General features: G+C 38.9%; 1 long non-coding RNA gene across 1 annotated transcript in view; it reads left to right on the forward strand.

Annotated features, from left to right (window-relative positions):
* Positions 1 to 16,962, forward strand: part of LOC120791528 — a 29,491-nt gene that overhangs the window by 5,365 nt on the left and 7,164 nt on the right. Inside the window, exon 3 of the long non-coding RNA XR_005707694.1 lies at positions 10,310 to 10,562. This is a non-coding gene — a long non-coding RNA (uncharacterized LOC120791528). The remainder of the gene's footprint in view (positions 1 to 10,309; positions 10,563 to 16,962) is intronic.

A 16,962-nucleotide genomic window follows, 5' to 3' on the forward strand; every position in this document is an offset into this window, starting at 1 on the left:
AGCCTTACTAGGTTTACAGAAATGATTGAGCTTCTCTCACCCTTTGAAGTCATACCACTTTAATATTGGGTCTTATAATGTTTACCATATGGCAGTCTCAATCATTTGCACTGGAAAAAGGCATTTAGACTACCTAAGGTCTTAACCACTTATTATTGATGTGCAGTGTGTTAGAAGTTATTTAGACGCTGGGACATGTACTTTTCCTTCCCTTTTTTTTTTTTTTTTTTTTAAATAAAAAGACAAACAAATGAGCTGCCTCATGATCACTCACAGATGAAGAGCAATATGGACTCCATGAATCAATAGATGAGCCAGTTTCTGAAACCACTATAAACATTTTGAGTTCTTAACCACAATGAAAGCAGGAAATCTCGGCTTCAACAACTTCCTGTCTCTGGTGGCCATAGTAGCGGTAGTGGTGTTCAGCTTCCCACTAGTGAAAAGCAACCCATGGAACAAAGGCACACAGTCACTTCATTTACTGAAACTGTGTATAATTTGCGGCTTGTATTCAAATGTGGGTTATTCAGTCTCTCTGGCACCGTATCCCCCAGTCGTTGCTTATAATAAATTCCCACAAGACCTTTCATCAGTGGTCGTTGTGTTGTTATCATGGCTGACACAGATCAGGCAGGCTCTCTCTGCCCTGAAGGTGCCCTGGATTCAGTAGAAGCACAGATAGACTGGAGGGTAAGCTCCCAAAATTAATATTCAGGCTGTGCCCGGTGAATTAGTTTGGAATCTGAGCTTGGACACAGCAATGGAGAGCTGTATTGTCAAAACTTTTTTTTTTTTCTCTGTTTAGTCTGTTTAATAGACCCAAATTGTATACATTTTCAACAAGGATTCTTGTTGGTTTATAATTACATCACCATCTTTTTTTTTTTTCAAAGCATAGGCAGTTAGGGCTGCAACTAACAATTATTATCAATAAATCTACCTACTACTGTTATTTTGATTCCAGGTGATGTTGTAACATCTTGTTTTGTCCAACCAGCAGTCCAAAACCCAAGCATATTCAGCTTAAAATCATAGAAGACTCTGGAAACCGGCAGATATTCACGTTGGAGAAGCTGGGGCAGGAGAGTTTTGGTGTTTTTCCTTTAATAAAACAAAAACACCAAAAAAACAATAAACCAAAATGATTAATCAATTATCAATATAGTTGGCAAATGATTTTTTGTTACCTGTTGCAGCTCCATATGTAGTCCAAAAAGCATGAAAAGACCAAAACCAAAGGTGTGTTATTCCATCTTATATAGTTTCTGACTTCCCCAGCCTGCCTCTGGCTCAACCCCAGCACATTCACTCCTACTGAAGACGTAAATGTCTCAAAACATGTCACAAATATATATTTTAATTTTTCAAAAAAAAAAAAAAAAAACACAGCAGAGACCATTACTATAACAGAAGCAAATACTGCATTTGTTTGACTGTTTTCAGCCGGAGATTAATATAAATTTGGTGCGTTTGAGTATTTTACACACACGGTTGTATATATTTTCACAGATGTTTTTTTGATTTTGTGAAACATTGGAGGCCTATGGCACAGCGGAAAAAGATCTATCAGGATTTAGCTACACAGACAATAGTTGTTAGTAGGATCAATTCATTGTTGGTTTTTGGCTTTTCATGGGATTTGTTAACAACAAGAAAAATAGACTGATATTTTATCATCATTTTACTGTTGCAACATTCAAATTTTTTGGACATTTTTATTTTAATATTATAATTATTATTTACAAACCATGGTGATTTGATGATGATGATGATGATGACTTTTCTAAGTAGTTAATTCTTGCCTCCTCATGGACAAATATTCAAGAAAACATGGACTAAATTCAGTTTTCAACATTGGCTACAATGAAGACTGCACATAGTGTCTTAGTATAGTGTCTAACTTAATAATTGCTTAGTTTCTCACAAAAAATATCAGCCTTGGATCCTTATTTCTCATTACCCACCGAATGCCCAAAAATTTCCAATTACAGTAAGCTATACAAGTCAAGATAACTTAATGTTTGTGTTTGGTTTGTGCACTGATTACGAAATTGATTTTTATTTTTTTATTTTTTTTATTTTTTTCATTTTTTTGATGAACTACAATAAGTCATAAAAATAGAAAAGTCATTGTAGCATTTCTGCTACTGTTGCAGGATCTTTGTATCCTCCCATCTCTGTGTCCTGCTCCAAGATAGAGAGACTGCCTCTTCATACCACTGTTGAACCAGATAAAAGAGAAACTTGGCAAAATGTGTCTTATTCTTTTGTTGCAATGTTAAGCAAAAGATTTTTTAATTTAGCTTTAGTTTTGCTTATGTTTTTGTGATCAAGCCAATACTCTGGTATACAGTAGTGTAGCATATTCCTTAGTAGTAAATAGGTCAGCTTTAATACAAGTAATTCACAGGTTTTTAATTATTTCTCACATAACTGACTTGATCTTCTGTCAGTGCCAACAGTTAACATAGAAATATCCAAGTAATTTGAAACTCTACATGGCCAAAAGGTTGAAAAGACAAACAGCCCGTAACTAAATAGTTGTAGCACATTTCTTTTGTTTTGGAAAAAAACACATTTACAATTAGAAGAATTTCTTTGGTTACCAGTAACAATTCGTCCACAATACTTACATTGTTAAAAAGTTTAAATGGTCCCTTTACTAAAATTTATATTGTCACATGGTCTCTACTGTCTATACAAGATTAATGAAGAATTTTCTCAACACTAACCATGTAACTTTTAAGGGAGATCATGTCAGATTTTTGTGCAGTCTGCCCTTTACGTATAAATAACTAATAAGTGACATTAAAAGAAACTGCTCATCTTCCTCGAGCTAGGCAGTATGTTGGTATAACATCAAATCTACATATCTACAGTATTAATGATAATATCTCATGAATGTTTGTGTGTAAATATATTCTTCATGCATCCACAGTCATCGCCAAAATAAAGTCACATCATATGTAATTGGTAAGCAGCAAAAAAAATTCACATTTAATTTCACATTAATTTCACCCGGCTGCTTAGGAAGCTGTTTTATGGCAGATGAGACCAGTGTGATATGCAGGAGTTGCCAGGGGAAAAAAGAAAGGAGAGGAAAAGAAGAATGAGATGAGGCAAGAAAGAAAGAGGTATCTAAGGGGATAAATCATGGCTAGAGAAGCAGAAGAAAAGAGATGGAAGTCAGTGTGAATTGGCAGAGCCAAATGCAAATGGTGGCCTTCATGCTCATCACTGTGATTTGTTTTTTCATGCCCATCCGCACGCGTCCTGAATGAGCCAGTGGCCAGTCCTCGGCCTGCTCTGCTCTCATAACTGTCAGGAGATCCTTTATCTGACAGACCTTTATTTACAGCTTTAATTTCCTGAGCTTTATGTGTTCCGCTCGCACTCCACACCACTGTGACATGGGCGTATGCTGTATGGAATGCACTGCAAATTTTTGATAGGCAAATGTCCTCTGAGCTTTCATTAAATTTCATGTTTGCCTGGTAAATTGTATTTTTTTTTATATAATTTGGTATTACTGGCAGGACAGGCATGTATCCTCAGGAGGAGACATTTTTGTCTCTTAGATTTACAGTCAGTTTTCCTTCTGTTGTTCAGAGTGGAAGACCTTTAGCTATGCCTCTTTTCTGGGCAGCTGACATATGTGATGTTGTCCAGGTCATCTTGTTGCTACCTGTTTCTCAGTCTAAGGCAGGTAGAAAGGGCTGCTTTAACAGAACCTGTAAATCAATCCCATTCTCTGGCAAACAAAGATTGATCCCACAGTGGCCTGATGGTTGCTGGGTGGTGGGATCCAGGCCTCGGATTTGAGTGGGATGATATCAGACAGATTCATGGCACCTAAGCCTGCTGGTTCAAAGAGGCATGAAATAAACACTAGGCCACTGCCAATAAAAGAAGCAGCATAAGTAAGCTTTCTAGCCTCTCCAGTGGAGCTTCGGAAACTGGTATTGAAAACTGTGTTTATTCATTCAAATGTACTCCAAAGCTGTAGATTTATTCATGAAACTTAAAGAAAAATCCAATACAGAATCAATAATTTTGTCGAGAAATTCTTGCATAGTTTAGTTACATACTGATGTCTGCTTGGAAACGTTTTTGAGATGACTCTCAAAAATGATGGTAATTTAAATTTTCCCTGCTATCCATCCCATTTTCTATTCTCAAATGAAATTTCAGGAGGTTAAGTGTGTGCTTCAAAAATGCCTTTTTATAAATTAAAGGCTGGGACTCATGTTCATTGTCACATCTGTTTTGTTGATTTTAATTTATTTTAAACAGTGGCTGCATGCTTCACTTTTACCTTGAGTAGTAAAGCTTTCTAAATAAACTAAGAGTATCTCCATAGATTTCTGGTTAATTTTTTTTTTTTTTTTTTGTTCCCTGTCACTGCATCCCAAGGTCCTCAAAGACCTACCGTCAAAGACTTCATTCCATAAACATGCTTTTCCCGAGGTAATTAATTTGTTTTAATGACAGAAACTAAATGGAATTTCAGAAACGTCTGTCACTGTAAATGGTCATAGTTGGTTACATGTTTCTCAGAATGGAACACTTTTGACATTGCTGTTATAATTATACAAAGGCCAGGATATGTCTTTATAACATGCTGAAAATGTTGAGTTTTGAAATCACATGGTAATTATAGTTTTACACACTGTGGCCTTAACTACTGTGGGCCATTATGGGGTGCACAAAAGTCATTCACAGAATCATTACTGCACCCTCCGAGATAACGGCACAAAAGAACTCCACATGGAAAATTACATTTGAGACCTCTCATCTGCTATTTCATTACCTTGCTGTGTCTGATGGGTGAAATGGGTTCTCTTAATTTAAGGAGCTGGATTCCAGCTTGGTGAGTGGTTTATGTAATCTCACAGTAAGTGTAATTTCCCATAATGCCATGTCACAGCTACTACTCTGCTTAGCTACCACATTCACTTATTGCATTGCCGGTCATCTTTACCCCGCATCTTACAAATAAGACCATTTCTATGGTGTACGCCCTGCCAAGACAGAAGTATGCAATTATCTGTAAGCCACAAGTGTTTCTATGGGTGACATTCATACCTTCTTTTGATAGATATAATTAGTCTGCAGATTCTAAGGCACTGAGAGACTGTCCTCATTGACAACTCTGCTAGGTTATTCACATGTTGCACATGGCAAAAGCATCCAATTGATGTCATGGGATACAAAGAAACCAATCTATTGAGGACGGGGATGACTTTTATCCTGTATTGTTTCAGTGTTTGCATGAGGACAAGTAAACAAACCCCATCTTCAGGTGACATGATAAGATACAGATAACTGTGTTATCAGTTTAATAGATCAATATATACATTGATTTTCTGTTTACTCATACTGGTATTTAATAAAAGAACTATGCACTGACATCTACTGTGCCCACATGAATAACCTTACCCCACATCCTTTTCCTTCTTCAATGCAAACACCCATTTCTTCCTTCAATATTTCACCAGATCTCACATTATTTATTGGTAATAGTTTGACATATTATAAACAACATATTAGTTTTACAAGTGTAGCTTTATATAACCTTTTGTAGGAACCCATAAAGTTCTTATCATGTTGCTAATAATTTATATATTTGTTGATTGTAATACTTAAACCCTTCATTAAATTATTTATAAATGTTAAATTGCATTAGTCTGCACCCATGTTTTATTCATGTTCATATAAATTTGCACATTCTCCAAACATCTGTTATTTGTAGAATTTATTCTGAATTTGTTGATGTAATGTATTCCCAGAATGTTTAAGAAAGGATCAGAATGAAGTAGAACAGTAGAACTGCAAGAACATGACAGACAATTTGTTTGAATCACAAGAAATCACACCAGAAGCATTGTTTTGACATCTTTTGAGGTTTTGTGCTGCTTGGATAAAAATGTAAGGACCAGTTTGCGAATGTAGTTCCAAAAAATTCAGAAAACCTTTTGAAAGTGCATAAAGCCTATGTCAGGAGTTCTGGATGACCTGAAGGAATGAGGTGATGCAAGGTTATGTGCAACAAACAGCTGGGTAGTTCTTGGCCAAAATATAAAAGTGATTGTTTTAGAAACTTTGTGTGGCTTGACGGTATAACTTATATTACTTCACTTGTGAGTGAAACTCTTAGGGTTTTAGGAATTGTGGCTCTGCCTTCGATAACCTATCAGGAGCACTTGAAAGACTGCCCCGACGATGTTACAGATTATTATTACAAATTGGAAAACAATGTGATGGTGCACAAATCTAACAGTCATTTCTTTAAGAGAGTGGGATTGAAGTTGAAAGTCAGTTCATCGGGTGTTGTCCGGTTAGTTGTGCTATTTGTATTGTTTGACTTGTTTCATTTTTCCTTAGATAATGATCAACATCCAGAAGACACATTTGGTCTCATATTGGAGAAAAGCCCTCCGGAGAAACATTATTTGTGCAGTAATATCTGTAGAAGAGAACTATTGATGTTTATCTGTTGCAGAGTAATTTCAAACATACTCAGTGATCAAGCTACCCCAAGATTCTTGATTTCTACAGCTTTACATTGAATAGGAATTGCATTAATCTTTTAAGATTGTCATATTTTTGTAAGCTTTTCAGCAGCAGTAGTTAATGAATATTGAGGTAGTTCTTACATGTTTGACTTGTTGTCCGATAGGAAAGTGGATAGAGTTGAGGTTCATATAATTTATTGCATGTTATTGTAACTAATAATTTCCTGGTGAGATGTTGGAAGAAAGGGAAACGTCTGTGTGTAAGCCTCAATCTGCTGTGGTGGACAGAGTCGCAAAGTCACTTAGGACTACTTAAAGTATCACTTTCTCAACTTTAATGTACTATAACAATAACAGAGAACCAGTGCTTGTAGAAAATAGAAAATTGATAGAAATTCAAAGAAAGTAGATATTTTTCATAAGAGGTTTAGAGGGATTTGCAAAAAATGTGTAACTTTGTCATAGAAAAAGCACTAGACTTATAGTTTAGAGAATGTAAGAGTAGATTAAGCATTAGATTAGGCATTAGGCATTTCAGGGATGGCTGTGGCTCAGCAGGTAGAGCGGGTCGTCTACTAAACAGAAGATCGGTGGTTTGTTCCCCGGTTCCTCCAGTCCGCAGGTCGAAGTGTCCTTTAGCAAGATACTAAACCCCAAATTGCCTCCGATGTATCATCGGTGTGTGTGTGTGTGGAAAAATGGTGCTGTTTTTTTAATAGAAAAAGCGCTGTATGAATGTGTGTGTGAATGGGTGAATGCGGCAGTATTGTGCTTTGAGTGGTCAATAAGACTAGAATAGCGCTATATAAGTGCAGTCCATTAATTGAAACATACTGAAAGCAACTCTAGAGAAAAATATCTATGCAAGGTCATGGCATTTTTGACTTTGCTTAAAGTGTTTGGACCTGATGAAGATAGAAACAAATATTTTCTTCAGAACCTCATTTTGCTATTAAAATGAAAGCTGGAAGTGATCACCAGCACAGTTCATCATTTGGTTGGGATGAGAGAAAGAGTCCCAGCCTTTTAGTGGTTGAAATGGGATTTTTCCCCTCCCTCATCAGTTTGTGAGTTAGTTCTGCAGTGTCAGCAGTCAGCACACAAAAACGGAATTCAGTAAAAGCTCTCTCTGCTCTCTGGGAGGTTTTTTTTTTTTTTTTTTTTTTTTCCCCCAACAGCTTGCTCCCATCCCCCCTTTTCCCCTCATGAACTGACATGCTGGAAGAAACATATGCTACTATTCCCACTTCCTGACAGCTTGTGCTGCTTGAATAGGATCTTGCTCACGGAGGAAGCAGTTGTCTGGAAGGAGTGGAGAGATTAAGAAAAGAGAAAAACCTCAGTGATTCTTTTATAAAGGAAGTAAAACATCAGAGTATTTTAAATAGTGAGTTAAGGGTAAAGACAATAGCAACTTGACAGTTGACACTCTGAGATTGCTTTATATTGAAAGTCCAATTTGTTTCTGTGTTTGGTCCTGAGCTGATAAATAAAAATTCATATGCAGTAGGCATATTACTCAGTGTTAAAGTGACTTTGTTTGCATGGAAGTAAAACTCAGGGCAGTGTCACATAATTTTACACCAGAAGAGTGGTAGGCTCACCTTACATCTTGTGTAGCCTAAATTGCCTTTACAGTGACAGCAGCACATCAGCAGGACAACAGCAACAGCCGGAGTCCACCATCAAGGTCTACACTGGATATGTTCAGCCACAATACTGTTGTACACTCAGAAACATTTAACAGAGCTCACAGCCCAATATACAATCATGTTCTTACTATGTTCATGTGAAGAAAATAGACATAGCACTGCTGGTTGAGCAGTGTGAGTGAAGGGGGAGAGGTTACAGTATAGACAGCTGCTCTGAATACTTAAAAAATGCAGCTGAAACAAGTCTGGTTTATACGACCTTTCAGTGTATCTCCCCCTTCAATGGTTGGTCAAATGAGAACTACACCAACCTTTAAGCACTTGTTAACATTGTGTATTCCTCTCTGGGAACTTGCCTTTCAGAAAATATGTCTTCATTGCACTCCTCCATGATTTTGTGTTCAGTTGCTGTGCCTTTGAGCGAGTTCTTTCAAAGATTTAGTGTCATGCGTACATTATTTATTTACCCATAACTTTTTTTCCCTTGCTGCCACACTTTGAAAGTGTTAACCTGCAAATCTGCATTTGTAAGATAACCCATGAACTGGCAAGTTCTGAGAAAAAACTGTTACATTCTCTCTATTTCTTATAGTATAAAAGCAATTTGTGCCTTGTAAATTCTAATTTATAGTTTCTGTATCTGCCTGGTTGTGAAGGTCCGCAAAGGAAATTTCATCATCCGTCTATTATTTGAGGGTCCGCGCAGCCCAAAATTTAGGACTGTCCTAAGCCAGTTCTGATGTCTCATTCTTACGTAATTTAACCACCTTAATAAACTTTCAAAGTCTCGTGAAGACCTGGGTTGGACTCTGTGACTGCTAACTCCACGATATCCAGAATGCTTTCCACTCATGGCCACACAGTGTATGTTAACAGCAACGCTGCTGAATCTCATTTTACCACACATGCTTCACTGGTGCCCAGTAAAAGGCCACGATTAGTCACATCTGTACATTCATGAAGTTGTATGGTGTAATAGTCATTTCATATGCGGGGTAGTCTGCTGGTTTCTGTTACTGGACATGCTAGGCATTCTGCTCCTGATACTGCCCACCACATAATGACACAGCCCTGAGTGTATTAGCTGCAGATTCACCCAGGAGCTTGTTGGTCTTGTCAATAGCTGCTGGTGAGATGAGACTTTCTCCAGTTGTGTGAGCAGCTTGGTAAGACAAACAAACGGGACTGGTTCTTGGATTGTGCCGTTGTCTGCAAATGGCAATTTTCTTGTGACGCCTGCAGGTCTCCAGCCCTCTGTAAGAAAAGAAAAGAAAAAAGAAAAATCTTCTGGCCTCTCTGTGTGGCTTGAGTGTCTGATATCTGTGTGCCATCATGGTGTGACGGCTGTGGCTGACTGGTGACGTGACTTCTACAGATTAGTAGCCACAATGCTTTTTTTTTTTTTTTCTACTTACTGAACTTTTTTTTTTTTGTTGTTGTTGTTTTTTTGTTTTTTTTGGAAGAAATGTCTTACTTTGCAATCACAGAGTTACAAACATTTACACTGAACACCAAGTGCCTTTGCTCAAGGGCACCTCAGCAGTGGTGGTAATGCTGTCTCTCGTTTCCTGTCCCAGATTTATTGCTCCAGGGTCAAACTAGCAACTTTAGGGTGACCATTATGGTGTGGTACTTGTTACAACTTTTAAAAAAGCTGAAAAGAGGGTAGAAAAATGAATTTCGAAAACAAATCTTGAGCCAGAGTAGGCTGTGTACAAATTTGACATAAAAGTCATAGTGGACAACCTGTTAATCGCTCCATGACCTTTTAAAACTGTAGCGTTTGCCGGATTCACCTCATCTTTCAGGGATGGGGTACATTTTCCACCATAGTCTGAAGCTTTTATCTGATCTCTAAACAAGTTTTAACCATTTTTTAACCTGTGTCCCGACATTTAATAAGAAGGAAGTGCCACAAGTCCATGAGAGAAAATTTCAATTGTTTAAACATAACATTGATTGTCAATCAAGTAAACAACATCCTTGATGATGTCCAAGTTTGTTTGGCTGCTTTTGCTCCATATTGTGCTGTCAACTAAGTGTGTACTATGTTTTTTTTTTTTTTTTAAGAAGCAGATGTCTGCTGTTCTGTTTTGGAGAATGACATTTTGGTTGTGTTTGTTTAATTGGGAATTCCAGGTCTCTCCCTAGTCTGCTCCAGGCTTCAGCTTGGAGAGTCCAACCGCCACGATTGATCCCAGCAGCTGGAGCGGCAGCGAGAGCCCTGCCGAGGACCTGGAGAGGATGAGCGACTCGGCAGACAAGCCTGTAGACAATGATGCTGAGGGGGTGTGGAGCCCTGACATTGAACAGAGCTTCCAGGAGGCCCTGGCTATCTATCCTCCTTGTGGACGCAGGAAGATAATCCTCTCTGATGAGGGAAAGATGTATGGTAAGTACAGATGTGTGTATGTGTGAGTTTTAACCATCTTTATCTGTGTTGCATAATTTTCTACGTGGTGAGAACTGAAGGAGCTTAAAAAAGATAGATTGACTTCGGGTGAATATTTGCTTTCTTGCTAAGAGCTAGAATAGAATATCTATCACTCTCATGCCTGTCCTTAAATATGAAGCTAATGCCAGCATCTGGTTATCTTAGCTTAGCATAGAGACTGGAAACAGGGGGAAACAGCTAGCCTGAGTCTGTCCAAAGGTGAAAAAGTTGCCTACCAGCACTTCTAAAGCTCGCTAATTACCTTTTTATATCTTGTTTTTGTAATCTGCACAAAAAATAAAGTGTAAAAATGTCAACTTGTGGGTTTGCAGGTATTATTTATCTGCCTCCGGAAAGTAACTGTGCATGTCCAAGAAGTATACTAGTACATAACCCCCCCATGAAGACAACGGTCTGTCATTTTTTCACTCAGGTGTTTGGATTCGCTGCTGGCTGTAGTTTCATATTTAATGGACAGACATGACAGTGGTATTAATCTCCTCATCTAAAATGTGGCAAAAAAACAGGAGTAAGTGTATTTTCCAAAATGAAAAAATGAATCAATACCTGGTTGTGCTGAGTAATGTAACATTATAAGACTGTCAGTCTCAAATTTATCTGTGATGTGCTCGGTGATGGTTGCCATACAGTCACTACTGTGGTTCACAGAAGTGCAAGTTTATAAGTAAAGCAGCATGAACTATTAGTCAGTAGCAGATGGTACTGCGGCTCCCACCAGCTGTGCCCCCTCCCCTCCCTCCACTTCCCCCCATTCCTGGCTGGGTGATGTCATGGAAAGAGGGAATATTTTCTCTCTGTGGTGTTGGACCGTCTCACAGCCTGTCAGTGTCAAGTGAAAGCAGAAAGCCCCTCAGAGCATTCGCTCGCAGCTGTCATGTGACCCCTCTGGCCAAGCAAAATGTAAATTCTAGGAGTTGCAGTGAAACCCCTCAGCTGCCACTACAAAGATGTGGGCTCAGACAACAGGACCCTCCCCACTGTCTCTTCCTCCAATTCCCCGTCCCCCTACAGAGCGAAGCGGCGAGAGAAGCTGTCCCTCTGCTGTGGATTAAAGCACCGCACTTTGGTTTTTCTAGAGTTATAAATGAGCAGTGCTAAGTGCAGGCCTTGCTGTTACTCAGTGGACGTTCTCTATATGATGTAAATGTTCATCTTTCTGGCATACTGTGACATTAAAAATGTTAAACATTCTTTTTGACAAGTTACGGAGCAAGTAGAAATTCAGCGTTTGTCATACTTGGTGATTTATATTTAATGCAAAAACCAAAACGTAAGAACTTAAAGATCGGTTGTAGGTGCCTCTCTTTAAAATCTTACACTCAAATTAGCTAAACAGATAAGAGTTATTGTAACTGGCATCGATTTAACATAAACTAAGGCAGAAGACAACCCACTGAAATTTACCTCATGAAAATGGCTTATAGACACAAAGATATTATTCACAGACTGAAAAATGTTGTCTTTCAAGTCTTCTTTCTCTGGACTCTAAAAAGATTGTTACCTAAGAGAGATTCAAAACCCCAATAACAAACCCAAAGAAAGGTTATGTTTTTGTGGTTTTGAATCCACCCTAAGATCTGCTGAGTAGACAAATTTAGGGTTGAATAGACGTTCGTCCTGCCAGATGTGCTCTGTATCTGGTTACACGTTGTCTCACCAGTAGCAGAATCCTTCGTCTGTCTGTTTATTCTTACTGAATCAGAACTGTTAGCTACTAGATATATAGTAAATTGATGTTCATACATCATGAAGTGTAGAAACTGAAGACACTTACAGCAGATAAAGCTAATGCGTGGTTATATGTTGTAAAATTGTGACAGAAAACAGGTAAATGCCTGTGTTCAGTTGTGGGAAAGAGCTGTAGATTTTTATTTATTTATTTATTTTTAATGTTTTTTGGAGATTAAAGGCAGAATTGTGGATGCAGTCCTCTTTCTTAAGATATGGGAGTTTGGTGGGACTATGTAACAGATTGGTCTCATGTATGGGTGCTTGTTGTTCAGCCGGGCAACTGTTGCTGCATCCTAGTGCCATTTCCATCATGCCATGAACTTTGAGAATCCCCCAAAGGCAGGAAGGTGCCATGGGTCTTTCTTAGAGAAAAAAAGCATCCATGTTTTATGTTGAATAAACTGAGACAGTTCATTTTTAGTATACGGTGTTTACCAAATATAAAACTAGACATGGAAGAATATAATGGATTTTGGATGTTGTTATGGCTATACTGTTACACAGTATGTACAGCATGGACACTTTCATTTAAATAGTAGCAGCAGATCGATTACTTCAGTGTTAAAAATTACAATGAACTCAGTGTTGTGAATCTTTTGAGGAATGTTTGGAGTCAAATCATTACTTTCCCTTACTCTTCTGATATATTTACAGTTTTAGGGAACAAATCTTACAAAATGCTTAACAATGTTGCTTTTGACTTGACAGTCCATTTGTGAATATGTATTCTTTGTAGGATGCCTCAGATTTCCATATGTGCTTTGGAATGCCATTGGAGATAAGTAACCAATGAAGGGGTCCTTCATGCTGTTGCAAGGGATTGAGTTGTCCAAAATGTCCAGTGATTTGTCTTTTAAGAGGGGAAGGGTTCAGCTAATCATGGAGAGGCCGATATGGCACTGTGATCCAGGTCCATAGGGTTTATAACAGACATAGACAGACACCATAGAAAACCTCTCATGGCATCTGAGATGAAAGTTGACTACAAGGAGACAGGTATTTTGTAGTTAAGAGACCCTGGGGATGGCATAGTGTTCCGTACACAGAGCTCATCACAAGAGTAGCTGCCCTGAGTGCCCTTAAGCCCTTTGTTATCCTGGGGTAGAGTGCAGTTAATTAGCAACAGTCTCTATAGCAACTGTGTTGCGGTACAAAACAATTTCTAATTTCTGCTTCTTAGCTTATTGTGGTGTTTACCTGAAGTGTTTTGGATGTGCTGAGACCAGTGTTGGCTGGCGCTGTGCCCATTCTCTGAGGCTAATTGTGACTGCAATGGAAGACACTACATCTGCATAGACTGTATCACCAGGCACTTGCCTTGGCCCCAGAGTTTACTTAGGAGAATATTTTAAAAAGTAAAGGGAAATGGAGGGCACTGGCCCCTAGCCAAACCCAAGATTCTGCACTTGCATAATTCACCTGCTGTGCTAGGCTGCATTCATTTATCCCAGAAATAGAGTTGATAAATGAAACAACACGCTTCACTCAAATTGTATGTTTATTCATTGAGTTATGTATTTGCACTTGCCCCGCAAGCTAAATGACAGTGGTGAATTTTTCTCAGTTACTGTTCAAAAAAAAAAAGGAAGAACAGTTTTTATTCCATCTACTGACAAAGAAATATATAAATACCTACTCTACCTGTAGGCTATACCACACCCATTAGGTGTTTTTCTTGTTTTTGCTGAGGCCGCTGGTTGTATTCAATGTCTGAGCTTAAAAAGTCTGTTCAAATGTGAGTGGTGGAGACATAGCCATCTTTTGTGACATTTTTAGGTACTTTCTATGCTTGCATCATTTAATCTACTATCAGTCTGGTTCTAATAAACAGTAGCAGTAATCATAGCATTAACTATGTATTTTCCGCAAAATAATAAGTAGTTAAGAAATGATTGAAATCCATATATGTTGTAATACTCCTGTTGCAGGTGTACTGCTGGACACTATGACCCCGTCCACACGTGACTTTCGATGTAAAGCGTTTCCTGTTACCATTCTGCTTTTTGCTTTGCCATCTCGTCAGTGATCTAGCCCAGACCCCTCCTGTGGGAACTAAGTGGCACTTGGTTTGCACAGATGCTAAGGATGAGTTAGATATAATGAGCAGACCTGACTTGCCCCTGATGGCCCAGCACTGTGCTCCTCTGGGTCTCGTCTCACTGGGCCGAGCATGCTCTGAGACAGAGCGAGCGGATCTGATCCTCCCTGCTGGGCAGATAATGAGGAATTCTGGGATCATCTCAGGCTCCCCAAGTCACCTGCATTCACTCAGAATGGAGTGTGAGGAACTTCATTGCAGGAGAGGCATCACACACCTTCAGAATAATCCCTCATTTGTTCCCTTGCCATTGTCAGTGTAAGGCTGTCGTGTTTTCACACACATGGTAGTGAAAAAAGTCCAATTATTTTATATCTTTCTCAAAAGGAGTAATTGACTTTCGTAAGTGTAAATAGTATTGATGGAGGTATGATGAGGAAAGGAAGAATCCATTTTGAGTTAAGATACAAGATTTTAGGGTTGGGTTGTGACACAGTGGTTATTTATGCATTGTGGGTCGCTATGGAGATGCCGTATACTTTTCTCAGCATGATACAGTGACAGGGATCAAATGTGTGCCTACGGTTGATGCGAATAGGTCAACAAGCACGAATCGACCTAGTTTTGTGACTCTTCTCCCAAACATTGTGGACCACATGTCAGGCACTGCTCTACACAGCAGGGGGTTTCTATCAAGGATTGGAATTTTGGTTAAGTTATTGATGTTAATACACTATTTATGTAACCGACTACCTGGCTAATCTAAAAATGAGAAAAAGACTGTGAGCTAGAGAAAGAATGCATGTAAAACATAGAAACTGAAAACCAGCTTTGTATTGTAATGATTTTATGTAGTGATGTGCATTGAAACTATAGTCGCAGACTTCCAGAGATTAACCTGTGACAGCAGTCTCACATGATTGGTCCAGTAGAGAGTTTCATATTCGAGGTATGAAAGGTGTACCGCTTTGTCTTCCTGTCTCTCCAGCGTTCTGAAACACTCTTAAATTTGCACTGATGCATTTTTCAGGGCTCAAAGACATGTGTAGATGTGTCATTCAAATAGTACATGTTTTTATGTGATCGTTTCATGTCTGTTTGAACCAGCCATGATGGTCCTGATGGTTCTTCTGCACCTGTTGTTTTGCACAGCGATGAAATGCACTCATGGGTCTAATATGCCCAGTAGACACTAGTTAGAGTGTTTTGGAGCCGACAAAAACATCCAGATAATAGATGACTTGAGATCAAGTAGATTTCACCGCACTTGTTTTCCATCAATTCGTATCTATCTTTAGCTTATCACACATGTGCATTTCTGTGGCTCTGAGAACGAGCAATTAATGAGACTCAGCCCCAAAATGGGTGTACATTTAGAGCTCCACTGTTGCTGAGCAGCAGAATTGATTTTGAAGTGCATATTATTTCATGGCAGTGTGTTCAGGGGGCAGTTTTCAGCTCTAACTCATGTCCATGTTGTGGTGACCAAGCATAACATGATGTGGCTCGTGTGAGATTCCAGTCCCTGCCCGCAGCCTCATGCTGTCGGGGGTTCATGCCTCACAAGGCTGCTTACCATAAACTGTGGTGATAAGGGGGCTCACAGCGTAAGCAGTACTGCTACTGACCAGACTGTGAAGAGATGTAACCGGGAAAGGATTTGATAGTGCAAGAGTTGCCTCTCTGAGGCAGAGATGCTGTATTTTTCTTTGCATATTGCATATGCTATATTTATATTTATCAAATGAATAAAATTTGCACTGCAATGTAATCTGAAAAAAGTTTCAAGTCGAAAGTTTATAGACTTAATACAGCACTTAATGGCAATAGTGGATAGTGCTTTCACAATCAAGTAGTGTACTGTATCACCCTAAAAATGTTGCTGAATGCTATGTTAATGTTTCAGTAATTTAGAAATTTAATCCTAGTAATTTCTCATTTTTGCTGCTTGTATTTCCAGATCGGCATTGGAAAAAGGCTCCATGAGTCTGTGTTTGGGATTTTTAGACTGTGTGGACGTGCTTTCATTGAATGGTTGGGTAGCAGGCCGTGGTTCTCTGCCTGCCTGAATCAGGAGTACATGGGGTGTGTCCCTGTTCTGAGGACTGTGTGAGGCCTTCTGAGCCGGGCTTCTGGTTTCAGGTTGCATGTTCCCAATTGGCTGCTTTTGTTTGACTAAAACACAGTGAGACTGCGGGCTTCTTAAAGATGCAGTGTCACTTTTCCGGCTCTCCTCAAGAAAAAATAATCAGTTTCATGCTGATTACATCATACATATATTCCATTGATGAAACACTTTTATTCTGACGAGATCCTCTCATACTGATGGGACCATTTTGTGTAATCAACATATGAATGGAATCTGAATGCTAGTGTTATTCTCTCATCCAGAGCACAGGGACTACACTCCAGTGCTAACACAGGCTGTCGTCTCTTTCTATGCTGTTTGTGAAATACAGAATGGTCTCTCAACACTGAACAGAATCCCGGGAAACAAAGGAAGACTGTAGCCATAGTCACAAAATGATCCCACTCAATGCTGTGTTATGGTCTGACCTTAATATGCTA

The sequence above is a fragment of the Xiphias gladius genome, chromosome 1, assembly GCF_016859285.1.
Source record: "Xiphias gladius isolate SHS-SW01 ecotype Sanya breed wild chromosome 1, ASM1685928v1, whole genome shotgun sequence".
NCBI lineage: Eukaryota > Metazoa > Chordata > Actinopteri > Istiophoriformes > Xiphiidae > Xiphias > Xiphias gladius.